Genomic DNA, 14,654 nt, shown 5'->3' on the forward strand with positions numbered 1-14,654 from the left:
TGAGAATTAAGCTCGACGAGCCTCTCAAAGTTTTCAATCACCAACGGGTTAAAATGCCGCATCGGATGAGCAATCGATATTAGAGTTCCCAAAATCGATTTTTTTAGCGGGAGAACGCCCACCAGCACTTCGAGACTCATCGTATGGGTTGAGTGCAACCCAAGGCAAGCAACGATACTAGATTCTCTTCAGTTTGATGAAGTGTATGTTCGCAGCGGGGCGGAAACAGAAACTCCCGTACTCCATCACCGACAATATCGTTCTTTGGTACAACCTGATCAGGTCTGCTGTTCCAGTTATTGACCACCATGTTCCAGTTATTGTCCGGAGAAAATTGATCCTTTGTTGGCATTTCTGTTTCAGATACCTAATGTGACATCCCCAGGTACCTTTAGAATCGAACCAGACCCCGAGATATTTAAATGTGAAGACCTGATTGATCGTTACACCCATTAATAGAAGCTGGAGTTGTGCCGGCTCACGCTTCCTAGAAAAGACAACCAATTCAGTTTTCTCCATGGAGAACTCAATACCCAGCTGAAGAGCACAAGCAGACAAATTGTCCAAAGTATCTTGTAATGATCCTTGCAAATCGGCAGCTTTGGACCCTGTAACAGAGACCACCCCGTCGTCTGCAAGTTGCCTTAGCGTGCATGAATTGGCAAGACAATCATCAATATTATTCACGTAAAAATTGTAGAGTAGGGGACTTAGACATGAGCCCTGGGGAAGACCCATGTAGCTAAATCGCAATGTTGTTAAATCGCCATGCGAAAAGTGCATGAGCTTTTCAGACAACAGGTTTAGCAAAAAGTTATTTAAAATCGGTGAAAGACCATGCTGGTGCAGCTTCTCTGACAGAATGTTGATAGAAACTGAATCAAAAGCCCCCATAATATTCAAGAAGACTGATGCCATCTGCTCTTTGTTAGCATAGGCCATTTGGATTTCTGTAGAAAGCAACGCAAGGCAATCGTTTGTCCCATTGCCTTTGCGGAAGCCAAATTGTGTATCTGACAGTAAGCCATTTGCTTCAACCCAATTGTCGAAGCGAAACAAGATCATTTTCTCGAACAACTGCCGAATACGGGACAGCATTGCAATCGGTCGATACGAGTTGTGGTCGGAGGCTTCAGCAAGTTGAATTTGATTCTGTCTAACCCTGGGGCGTTATTGTTGCATAACAAGAGAGCAAGTGAGAACCCCACCATCGAAAACGGTGTTTCGTTCGCGGTATAGTGAGGAGACGCGGTCTGATACGTTTTCTGCACCGGGACAGAGTCCGGACAGATCTTCTTGGCGAAAGCGATCATCCAACGGTTTGAATATTCCACGTTCTCGTTGGTACTGTTTCGGTTACGCATACATCGAGCCGTACCCCAAAGAGTGCACATCGTTGTTTCTCTCGTTAACCCGTCGACGAACCGGCGCCAATAACTGCGTTTTTTCGGCTTTCATTAGACTCTTCATTCGCCTTTCAAACGATGCCAACTGTTGATAGTTAGCGGGTAACCCGTCTTCCCGCAAGGCCTTATATGCAGTGGACTTCTCCGCGTACAGTTCTGAGCATTCTTTGTCCCACCACGGACTGGGAGACCGTCCATGGGTATTCGCGCTGGGTACTGGTTCAGTCTGAGCTTAATTCGCGCTGTCGAGAATCAAGCCAGCCAAAAATCTGGAGGGAACTCTTAAGTGGATTCGATTGTAACAGATATCGCGGTCGCGTAACTCTTCCAATCAATGTTCCGTGTGAGAGAGACATTGATTGTTTCTGATGGTCTTGAACCGTTAGCAATTGAAATCACGATAGGCAAATGATCGCTACCGTGGGGATCAGGGATCACCTTCCACATACAATCTAACTGATGCGATGTCGAGCATATCGATAAATCCAATGCGCTTGCGCGTGCTGGTGGTAGAAGAATCCGCGTCATTCCTCCCGTGTTTAAGATGGTCATGTTGAAATTGTCGCAAAGATCTTGGATTAATATTGATCTATTATCATCATGAAGACAGCCCCATTCTGTACCGTGCGAGTTAAAGTCTCCCAGAACGAGCCGCTTAGTCGGTAAGAATTCCGTGATGTTACAAAGCTTTCGGTATCCTACCGAGGCTCTAGGAGGAATGTAGATGGAAGCAATGCAAAGGTCTTTGATTATAACTTGACAAGCGACAATTTCAATGCCTGGTGTCGATGGGTGGTTAATTCGATTGAAAGAATAGCACTTTTTAATCCCCAAAAGTACTCGTCCATAAGGGTTTTCTCGATCCAGATGGATTATATTTAAATCGTGGAAGTTGAGATTTATATCGGAAGTTAACCAAGTTTCACATAATGCGAAAACATCACTGTTTAATAAAAATTTAAAGGAATCGATAATCGGGAGGATACTTCTGCACTTCCACTGTAGGACAGTGATCGAATCAGTGACCTCGTTTGATGACTTGGCCATCGAAGGATACGATCGCTGCAAGGAGGGGCCATTTAACAGTCAACTGTTTCAAAAATGTATGCACCATAGGGAGAAAATGTATCAGAATGCTTTTAAGAGGATCAGTAACATTGAAAGCTGAGAAAATTAAGTCCACTATGTCAGAAAAATTCATTAGTCCGTTACTGGACTGATTATCTGTTTGAAAAAAGAGGACACTTGGGGTTTTTGGTGTCCCTGAAAGTGGTGGTGTTATAATTAAAATTCCCAAGTCCTGGAGCAACTTGCTTCGACTTTAGTGCATCACTTCCGTTGGATTTATTGATTGTAGTTGGCGCACTTTAAGGGGATGACACCTTGGCACCCTTACGAGGCGAACCATTCTTAAGAATTTCTGAATAAGATCGGTCCTTAAGGGCGCGCTTAATTTTATCGCCGCTTGTACGTGGGGCATGATTTAAGATCATGCGAAGAGCCCCCGCAGTAAATAGACTTTTCAGTTTCTCTACCGCAAGCGTCATCCTTATGCTCTCCCTCGCATTTGCCACACCTTTTCTTATCGCCACAATAGATGGCTGTGTGGCCCAGCTGCTTGCAATTGCTGCAGTTCATTATCCGCGGTACAAACAGGCGAACAGGTAGACGAACCTTATCCAGGAGGACATAGTTAGAGAAGGAAGATCCGGAAAAAGTCACCCGAAGCGAGTCTGACAATGAATAAGTTGTCTTATTATTCTCAGTTTTTGCTGAATACAATTGCTTGCATTCCAGAATCTTCACATGTTGAAATGAGGGGTCCTTAAAGCAACCAACCCCGTACTTCAACATGTCTTCGCACTTCAAACCCGGTTCGGCGATGACCCCATCGATCTCCACTCCCCTACAAGGAACATATACCTGAAATTGCTTCGTAAAACGCTCACTGCGAGCAATCTGGTTTGCCTGGTCGAGGTCATTCACTAATATGCGTATCTTATTAGCTCTAACACGTGTTATCTGAGTTACGGCCGGGTAGTTAGCAGTCAGCTCCCGTGAAATCTCTAAAATATTATTCAATTTCGTGTTGGGCCGGAAATACATCACCCGGAATTCATTTGAACTGGGTGGGTATGTTTTAATGCGACGAGGATTTGGGGAATCAGGAGGGGGAGTAATTTTGGTATTATCCGGTAAATCCATGGGAATATCATTCCCATCCAATGTTACTTCGCCCTCGGCTATTTAGGCACGAGGATAGCACGTGGTGTAAACGAGAGATGAAACTTATATTTAGGGAAAAGGGATCTAAAAAGTAGCGACCGATCGGGGGAAAGGGAAATGAAAACAAAAAATTCTTAGCTTATATAGTGGCGTCCACTATTCACTTCACCAGCCTAGGCACCGACGAACAAAGCCTGCCTCTAGTTGACCTTCACTGGTAATATATATATATATATATATATATATATATATATATATATATATATATATATATATATATATATATATATATATATATATATATATATATATATATATATATATATATATATATATATATATATATATATATATATATATATATATATATATATATATATATATATATATATATATATATATATATATATATATATATATATATATATATATATATATATATATATATATATATATATATATATATATATATATATATATATATATATATATATATATATATATATATCTCTGCTCGGCACAAGAAACGATCTGCTTCGATCGAGAGCTCGGAAACGTGTGTGGAAGATATGATGTTCGATAAGCTTTTTCTGTATGAAAAACCATCCAGTATCATGAAAAGAATATTAATATCGTACTATTTCAATCAACACTTAGATTGCACTTGTAGTGTGCTATAAAACTTAAATTGTTACTTGGGTTGTATGTCTTCATATTTCTAAGACATCAGAATCTGTAATTATAATTTTCAGGTAATAGATGAGACATTATCACAACTTTTCTGGATGATTTCAGATCGGTTTGGGGACGGGCATAGCGTAGTTGGTAAATCGATTGCCTTGTACCGAAGACTACATATTAAGAAGACTAATATCTCATTCTTTCCTTCATACAAACGAGAAGCGACAGAGGTTACAACGCCTCCATTGTTACAGTACTGCTACAGATTTTTAGGAAGATCTGACATACGGTGTGGAAAAAAACTGCTTTTTTCGTTTGCGAATTTTACCCTTTCTCTGTCCAACCTTAATGATTCCCTTTGTTGATGTCAGCCATATATATGATGTCAGATGATATATGATTGATTATTTTAGTACCAGAAGTGCAGGTCCTTGTGTTGGGGATTTTCATATCAGCCTACAGTGCCGCAAGCAAAGATTCCATGTTGTCGCCATATATCACCAAAATGAAGGTCTTGGATCATCATAAAACATCCAAGAAGACATAATAGCTGTACGCTGAAAACACCGGTACGACGGTGTTGTAGTGAGGGTGCGAGTCGAAGACGCGATCCCTTCCTGCAAAACTATACAATTTGAATTGATTCAAAGCACGTGGAACCAAAAATTCTACAAAATGTACCAGTAGTGTAATCAAAAAGAGGCTCTCATTTGCAGTAACCTTGTAGTAAATGATAGAATTGACCGATCATCGATTCCAATTGCACTGATTAATACCAATCGAATCGTTTTTCCAAACTGGTTACCTTGAAACCTCTACTGCCCTGATTCACAAACTACTTTTGCCGGTAAACGTAGATGGTACTTGTGCTATAGTAAGGAAAAACTAGCTCTTAAACTGGTCTGACTACTATGTATAGTTTGTTTAACACGTCACATAATCTTATTAACTTATTATGATTACGGTCATCGTTCGTTGATCTATTTTATCTTCGATTTTCCTTTCCTTAAACAAAAGCTGTTGTTTAACATTCATCTATTCGTACACGATACTTGGCCTTTGCTAATCAAATTATTAGTTAATATCTAATTAACAACAATTGCCAATTAAATAAAAATTAAAAATTAACTAGTAAACGTTGATGATATGATATAATCACTGATTATCGAAATTGTCTGGCTTAGTTGAAAGTTAGATCTTAGTTTAAAAAAAACCACCAACTGCTTCGTTAATCGGATCCGCGAAAAAAGGCTCCATTCCACAACATACCCACATATCATGCAACGAGCTCCTACAACTAATCGGAGATCTATCTGCGTGGAGAGCATTGGAAGGTGTACTTTCTCATTTACCGCTAGCTTTTCACGCTCGATATTGCATGTCCACACAGTTAGGCTGCCGGTGCCGTGGCGCTTGCACTAGCTTAGTAGCTCACTAGCAGAGTGCAGTGATGGTGAATGAAAGTATGTACCGAATGCAACGTTTCTGGACTTTGCTGGAAATCAGCTACGACTACGAGTTTGGCTCTGCCAATTCTCTCCGTCCGTCCATCCGTTCGTTCGTCTGTCAGTCCGTTCATTCCAGTTCCCGCATCGGGTTTGGGTAAGTGTTGTTCCAGCTCGATACCTCGCGCACACGCTAGCGGCTAAGTTGAGGCTGAACATGCTCCCTCGGAAAATATGTGGGTCACTTTAGTGACACACTCTAGCTCTCAACGGAGGCACGGTTTGTGCAGCGGTGGTCGGAGCTGTACACTTCAAATTATGTTATTTGATTATGTTTGCGTATATCCGAGCGAGAGTGTTGATTAGTGAAGATGGTTCTGTAAATAGGTAGCATTTTTTTTGAAAAGCTGTACATACGAGTAAACAGTTTATATGTGGGAAAGAGGGATCGAAAGAAAAAAATATTTAACGCTGGCTAGCCACTTATGTGGGTGGAAAGATGGAAATACAGAACACATAAAGTGGCTGATAGCTTCCTTGTTTGATTTATTTCGGAATAGACTGTAGGTAGGAGATTGATAATGTTGCAGCAGTCGAGTGCTTTGAGCCGTAGGGGGGAGTGGGGATACATGAACCACTTTTTGTTACTTGCAATAATTCGTAGGCCTTTTGAGATACAGTATTCTAAGTGCATGAATTTAAAAGAACAAGCAATGCTTTACCATATATGTAATACCTTTGACAATGAAAAGTAACGTGTGGTCATAATTATTAATATTTTATAAATGTATGTCAAATGGTTCATGGATCCCCAAGGGTGGGTATATCTGAATCACCCCACGAGGAAAGTTGAACCTTTCTTCCTGCAATTATATAAACCCGTAGACCCATTTGAAAAAATATCATATATTTTATTTTTTTTATTTTTTTGTCATTTGTTTTAAATGTGCGACATATGATTTAATTTGTATGCTGTAATATGAGCATGAACATGATGACCGTACAATTTGAAATGGTATAAAAAAGCCCTACCGAAATACCAAAAACGATAAATTTTGTATATCGGGCATACAACCGATGACATGTGCACGGGTAAATGAAATTAACTAAATCAATTTAACGAATTCAATCAATTAATTGAATCAAATGAATTGAATAAATTTAATCAATTACATTAATTCATTTTGAATTAAATGAATTAAGTAAATTGATGTATTTATATTAATTAAATTAGTTAAGTGAGTAAATTTAATATAAACAAAAAATGACATGCAAAAATCCATAAATTTGAAGAAATTAATTAAATGAACAATATGAATAAAATGAATGAAATGCAAAAAGTGAACAAAATGAATGAAGTAAATAAAATGTTTGAAACGAATAAGATGAATCAAATAAAAAATGAATAAACGAATTAGATGAACGAAACGAACACATTTACAAATTTTAGAAAAAATAAACGAAATGAATGAAATAATAAGGGTAAAATTAAAAAAAACCAATAAAATTAATAAAATACAATAACGAATAGAATTGTTAAAATTATTAAAAAGAAGAAAAAAAATCAGATGTTTGAATAAAATGAATGAAAGGAATAAAACATTGATTTTCAACTGGGAGTGAATACACCCCCAGCGGTGAATTAGACTATTGTAGGAGGTGAATTATACGGGGTAAGTTTTACTTTGATCCTAACATTCCCGTCGGTTATTTATCTTTATATATTGTTGCTTACTGAGAATGTTCAGGAACATGTTTGAGAACCACTGGAATAAAAGGAATGAAAGGAACAAAAGCAATGAAAGGAATGAAAAGAATGAAAGAAATGAAAGGAATGAAAGGAATGAAAGGAACGAAAGGAATGAAAGGAATGAAAGGAATGAAAGGAATGAAAGGAATGAAAGGAATGAAAGGAATGAAAGGAATGAAAGGAATGAAAGGAATGAAAGGAATGAAAGGAATGAAAGGAATGAAAGGAATGAAAGGAATGAAAGGAATGAAAGGAATGAAAGGAATGAAAGGAATGAAAGGAATGAAAGGAATGAAAGGAATGAAAGGAATGAAAGGAATGAAAGGAATGAAAGGAATGAAAGGAATGAAAGGAATGAAAGGAATGAAAGGAACAAAAGCAATGAAAGGAATGAAAAGAATGAAAGAAATGAAAGGAATGAAAGGAATGAAAGGAACGAAAGGAATGAAAGGAATGAAAGGAATGAAAGGAATGAAAGGAATGAAAGGAATGAAAGGAATGAAAGGAATGAAAGGAATGAAAGGAATGAAAGGAATGAAAGGAATGAAAGGAATGAAAGGAATGAAAGGAATGAAAGGAATGAAAGGAATGAAAGGAATGAAAGGAATGAAAGGAATGAAAGGAATGAAAGGAATGAAAGGAATGAAAGGAATGAAAGGAATGAAAGGAATGAAAGGAATGAAAGGAATGAAAGGAATGAAAGGAATGAAAGGAATGAAAGGAATGAAAGGAATGAAAGGAATGGAAGTAATGAAAGGAATCAAAGGACTGAAAGGACTGAAAGGAATGAAAGGAATGAAACGAATGAAGGGAATGAAAGTAATGCACTTTTGTATATGTATTTGTCATATATACACCAACAGGCAATTCAAAGCCCCAATTATGTCTTTATACTAAACTTATTGCTAACAGTCAAATCGTTAAAAATTTTGATAAAAATAATAAAAAAAACAACAATAAAGGAATCAGCCGTAATTAACGGGTCCGTTGAATCCTTTGTAGGCCAGTAATGGCCCCGTGCATTCTATAACTAGTGCATCGAAATGGCAATCGGAGCATGAGGTTGTTACGCGTTGTTCGAGGTGCGACATTTATGTTAATTTGCTCCAAGATGGCTGGGCAATCCAGGTGACCTCGCAAAGTATCAGCAACGAACAAAGCCCTTGCTGTATTCCGTCGAACAAGCAGGGGTTCCACTCTAATCAGCTGGCACCGGCTTTCGCAACTTGGCAGACGGACGGGATCTCTCCACGGCAACCTACGAAGCGCAAAACGCAAAAAAGCGTCGTTGCACGGACTCAATTCTATCAACACCGTTGTTACAGTTTGGGCTCCAAACTTCGCAGCAGTACTCCAGGATTGACCGCGACAAAGAGCAGTACAGCGCTTTGAGACAATAAATGTCCGTAAAATTGTTCGCTATCCTGAAGATGCATCCCAGCATTCGAAATGCTTTGCTAACTGTATAGGAGACGTGCTGTTTAAACATAAGTTGCGAGTCTAGTATCATTCCTAGATCCTTCACCTGACTAACGCGTTCAATTTCAGTATCCAGTAGACGATAGTTAAAACAAAATCTTCGTGTTACACCAGTTAGCGAAGGTTTCAAACTGTCGTTGGAGTAATATACAATCATCAGTAGAGCGGATGAGAAGAAACATCTTGAGATCGTCTGCGAAAGACAGGCGTGTAATCTTCAGAACCAGATGAACGTCGTTGAAATAAAGCAGAAACATCAGCGGTCCCAAGTGGCTTCCCTGGGGTACTCCTGACGTAGAAGTATATGTGGGTGCCTGACAACCACTATTTCTGGACCTTTTCCAATGACAACCACTATTTATGGACCTGAAAGGTAAGATCAGTTGTTTCGATTGTCTGTAATAACCTACGTACTTGGAACTATTGAGAACCAGAGCTACAGGTCCAAAGCCCTGGTAAAGGAGGATGGTTGTGATGATCTGGGCAGCGGTCACCACGTAAAGCAAAAAAGGTCATAACCCCAAGTCCAAGGCGTGAAGCGACCCGTGCCGACGGATGAGTAATCGAGGGGGTGAAAAAGATACTCGATCGTTAACGGAGCCTGTGGGGTACCTGGGCAACCCAAGAAAGAACCGCCGTGAAGTGTTTCGAGCTGCGAAACTGGCCCTTAACAAGGCCATAAAAGCAGCAAGAGAGCGTGTTTCGACAACCTGTGTCAGAGTGCCAACGCGAATCCGTGGGGTGACGATAACAGAATCGTGATGGCCAAGACCAAAGGGGGCTCTTCACCCCCAGAACGGTCTCCGGACCGGTTGGCGACGATTATCGAAACACTCTTCCCGACTCGAGCCACAAGCCCCTGGCCACCTGCAGTGCGGTCAAGGCCGAAATGGTGGCTCCGGTGACGAATGACGAACTACTCGCAGTGGCTAATTTCCCAGCAATGAACAAAGCTCCAGGGCCGGATGGAGTTCCAAACAGCGCTTTCAAGGCAGCGATCATAGCGAACCCGAACATGTTCAGCTATGTAGAGATGCCTTGACGAGTGCCGCTTCCCCGATAGATGGAAAAGGCAGAAATTTGTGTTGTTGCCGAAGTCCGAGAAGCCGCCAGGCGACCCATCGGCGTACAGACCAATCTGTCTGATCGACACGACTGGCAAATTGCTTGAGAGGATCATCCTCAATAGGCTAACCCCGTACGCAGAAGGTACGGACGGCCAGTCAAACAACCAGTTTGGCTTTCGGAAGGGTAAGTCCACGGTTGACGCTATCAACTCAGTGATAAAGACTGCCGAGATAGCGATCCAACGAAAAAGGCGAGGCATTCGATACTGTGCGTTAATGACACTTTACGTGAAGAACGCATTCAACATCGCAAGCTGGGATGCCATCGCGCTCTCATTACATCGGCTTAGCCTACCGGTGGGTCTGTACCGGATCCTGGAAAGCTACTTCCAGAACCGCGTACTGCTATACGAGACCGTTGCCAGTCAGAAAAGGGTTCCGATTACCGCCGGAGTCCCGCAGGGCTCGATCCTAGGCCCGATGCTATGGAACCTCATGCATGACGGGGTTCTGAGACTGAAGTTCCCTCCTGGGGTCAAGATCGTCGGCTTTGCCAACGACGTAACCTTGGAGGTCTACGAGGAGTCAATCCCTGAGGTAAAACTAACTGCAGAACACGCGATCAACACGGTGCACCGCGGTGGAGGAATGGATGAGCGCGAGAGGCCTGGAGCTCGCTCAGCATAAGACGGAGGTAGTTATCGTCAACAACCGCAAGTCGGCACAACATGCAGTTATCCATGTCGGAGAAGTCGTGATCACCTCACAGCGGAGCCTGAAGTCTCTCGGAGTCATTATAGACGACAAGCTGACCTACGGCAGCCAGGTCGACAATACATGCAAGAGAGCTTGTACTGCTGTTGCGGCACTATCGAGGATGATGTCCAACAGCTCAAAGGTGTGCGCCAGTAGACGTAGGCTACTGGCAGGCGTTGCCGTATCTATTCTCAGGTACGGCGGCCCGCCATGGTCAAGAGCACTGAGGGTAACCAGTTACCTACAGAAACTGCAGAGCACCTACCGCGTGATATGCCTCAGAGTGATATCTGCCTACCGCACGGTATCACACGATGCATCCTTGCGTGATAGCAAGCATGATGCCAGTAGGGCTGGTCTTCCGGGAAGATGAGGAGTGCTTCGAGCTACGTGGTCGGTCGCCAGATGGTAGCGTGAGTGGGATAACTCCTCTAAAGGTAGGTGGACCCACCGGCTGATACCTAACATATCGAGCTGGGTGGACACACCCCATGGGGAAGTTCATTTCCATCTGACACAATTCCTGTCAGGCCATGGCTGCTTCCGACAGTACCTCCACAGGTTCGGGCCTGCCCTGACTGCCCAGGTGTAGACGAAACACATACTGTTCGTATGTCCTCGTTTCGACGTCGAAAGAAGAGCAATGCTTGACGTCTGCGGCTGGGACACAACCCCTGATACCCTTATTCAGCGGATGTGTCAATCGGTAGAGAAGTGGAACGCAGTCTCGACTGCAACCAACCAGATTGCCTGTAGGCTACAGGGAGTTTGGCGCACCGAGCAACAGACGACGGGCATGGCTAACTAGTGATTGGTTAGTTGGAGCGAGAAAGGCCGTGCGCAGAAAAGTGAGTGAATGGTCTGTTCATGCTGAGGCAGGTTTGGCGCAGCGGCTGGCAACCGCGTAAGGGGTAAACCCAGCTACCCCGAAGCAAGGCAGAAGAGTGAGTGTATAGGCGTATAAGTGGACTGCCTCATGCCAAGATGGGAGGGTCGTAGCGTAGTATGTTGGGACTTAGCTACCGTGGCGTGGCAGAGGAGTGAAAGGGTGAGCACAAAAGTCAGCCTCACAAGGTATGAAAACGGTGAGCACCCAAGTAAGCCTCGCATGGTATGTCAGAAGTGGGGCCTAAGAAAAATGTTCCACATGGGATGCCAGGGGGAGCGACAGGGGTATAATAGAGTGGTACGATCGAGAATGAACCAGGTGATAGGGTGAGCATCCAAGTCAGCCTCACATGGTATGTTAGAGGTTAGCACAAAAGTAAGCCTAGCAAGGAATGAAAAAAGCGAGCACACAAATCAGCCTCGCAAGGAACGAAAAAGGTGAGCACAAAAGTAAGCCTTATGTGGAGTGTTAGAGAATGAATCAAGGTGTGACAGAGAGAGCACCCAAGTAAGCCTCATACAGGACGTATGAACGCGTGAGCGAGAGTGAACGAGTACATCAAGTACAACCATCCCCCCATAAGTAATACGGAGAGTTAGTCGTTGGGGGGGAACAATGGCGGAGCCCAATGGAGTTTAGTCGGTATTAATGGCTGCGTGACCATGAGAGGCCGACACACCCCCAGTACACCCCGTGTGGTAGCTTGGCATCTACTAATAGCACGTGTACTGGGCTAGTACGTAAATGTATTCTCCATTGTATAAAAAAAAGATGGGTGGGTAATGTCAGAGACATAACCGGAGTGAAGTAGAATACACTTTAGACCGGTAAATTCTGCTCTGGAATAAGCAATTTCTATGCGATTTTGTCGACTTTAGCACATTCATAGTTTATTTGGAGTATTTTTGGAATTATCAAGTTGACAATTTGCAACATTCTTTGAAAATATTGTTGAACTTTTATGAATGAAGGCACGCAAACGAGCGTTTGACCGTCGTCCTACTACCAGCATCAGAGAAGTAGCAGATCAGCATTTTTCGCTACATGGCCTGTACCAAACAAACCGCTCGTAAGTCCACCGGAGGAAAGGCTCCCCGCAAGCAGTTGGCAACAACCCCCTGGCAACCCTATACCATCATATGGAGTTTGACAGCGACCGACATATATGGGGCGTTATAGCTATAAAGCCCCATACAAAGAATTATGTTCGGCACTATGCTCGATATTCAAGCATTCCACACGACGTTTTGCATCTTGTGGGATGATTTAATAATTTAATTTAATCGACATTTTGTAACTAAATACAGCTTCTAATCATTCGGTTCAAAATCAATGTTTTGCCTTTCATGGCAGTGATGCTGGCTGTACAGAGACGTCGTCCTTGACAGGGGGCTGGTTGGCAACGAAGGTCGTGTAAAAGTGCCCCAGTCACGGTTGGCGTTAAGAGCCTCATCGCTACCGAACAGAAACAGTCGCCCTGCGAAAAATTCACAGCTATCAGAAATCGAGCGGGCCTAAATTGTGACCCAAAATAAACCACAAACCAACAAGTTGTTTTCAGAACCAGCCAATTATAAAGTATTATTATTATAAATGAAATTTTCCATTGCCTTACAACCTCCCTCTCCCTTTCCTCCCGGCTTGAATAACTATCAATCTTGATGATGCTGTGCGGCGGGGGCACTAGTTTTTATTATGGTGGAAAATTTAGGTTTGCGCGTTTTTCCCAAAAGTTTTTAGCTGTGTTGTTTTCAAAGAAGTTGTAGTTGAATTCAAAATAAAATAGTTTATTTTTATTGTCAGAGATGCACCTTCCAACGAAAACTAGTCTGGCTCGCTTGGAATCGAATTGTATGGACCAACCACTGCTTTCACAAAAACTGTTATTTTCAGTAATTGAACATTCTACATTTTTGTAAATTGAATCATTACACTAACCTGTCTACAAATCACACAAATAACTTTTTTATTTTGTGCCATTCGACTTGAAAGCGACGATATTGTTCACAAGTGGCTCACTTACCATCCAACGCTCTTGGCAAGCCACTTTCTGATGCTTGTAATAAAATTTCAATTCGATTCTTTGTCGATAAATTGATGGCCCTGAAAAGGGCCTTTTCTTTGGGCAGTGTTCGAAATTTACTTGGTGCCATCGAAGACGGCGTGCTTGGCCAACTCTTCTGACAGCAGCAAACGGACTGCGGTTTGAATTTTGCGGGAGATGCTGCAAACAAACTGCTGCATGCTGATGCTGCAAACGAACTGATCGTGAACAGCAGCATGCTGAGTTTTTATACCTGACTACAGCACAATGTAAGCTCGTCCTTTTTTGTGTTGTCCTCAATATGTGTTCTTCGTAGCTCCACCCCTTTGTTGGTCGACCACATATTTTTGATAAAGAACAAAATTGAAATTGTGTTTCCAATACGGAGGTTATCGAACACTCAGGGTAAAAAGAGTAATGTAATACGGCACTTTGGTAAAATGTTTGAGAATTGAAACCGTTTTTGAATGCGCCTAGTAAACACGAAACTGTAAACAAACACACAAATGATAACTTTTTATTTTGTGTCATTCTACGTGAAATCTACTATATTGTTCACAAGTAGCTCACTTGCCATCGAACGCTCTTGGCAAGCTACTTTCGGATGCTTGTAATAACAAAACTTTAATTCGATTCTTTGTTGATAAATGGCCCGTACCAAACATACCGCTCGTAAGTCCACCGGAGGAAAGCCTCCCCGCAAGCAGTAAGCAACGAAGGCCGTGAAAAAGTGCCCCAGTCACGGTTGGCGTTAGGAAGCCTCATCACTACTGAACAGAAACTGTCGCCCTGCGAGAAATTCACAGCTATCAGCAATCGAGCAGGCCTAAATTGTGACCCAATATAAACCACAAACCAACAAGTTCTTTTCAGGACCAGCCAATTATATTCCAGTAAGATATAAATGAAAT

The sequence above is a fragment of the Topomyia yanbarensis genome, chromosome 3 (genome assembly GCF_030247195.1).
Source record: "Topomyia yanbarensis strain Yona2022 chromosome 3, ASM3024719v1, whole genome shotgun sequence".
Lineage (NCBI taxonomy): Eukaryota > Metazoa > Arthropoda > Insecta > Diptera > Culicidae > Topomyia > Topomyia yanbarensis.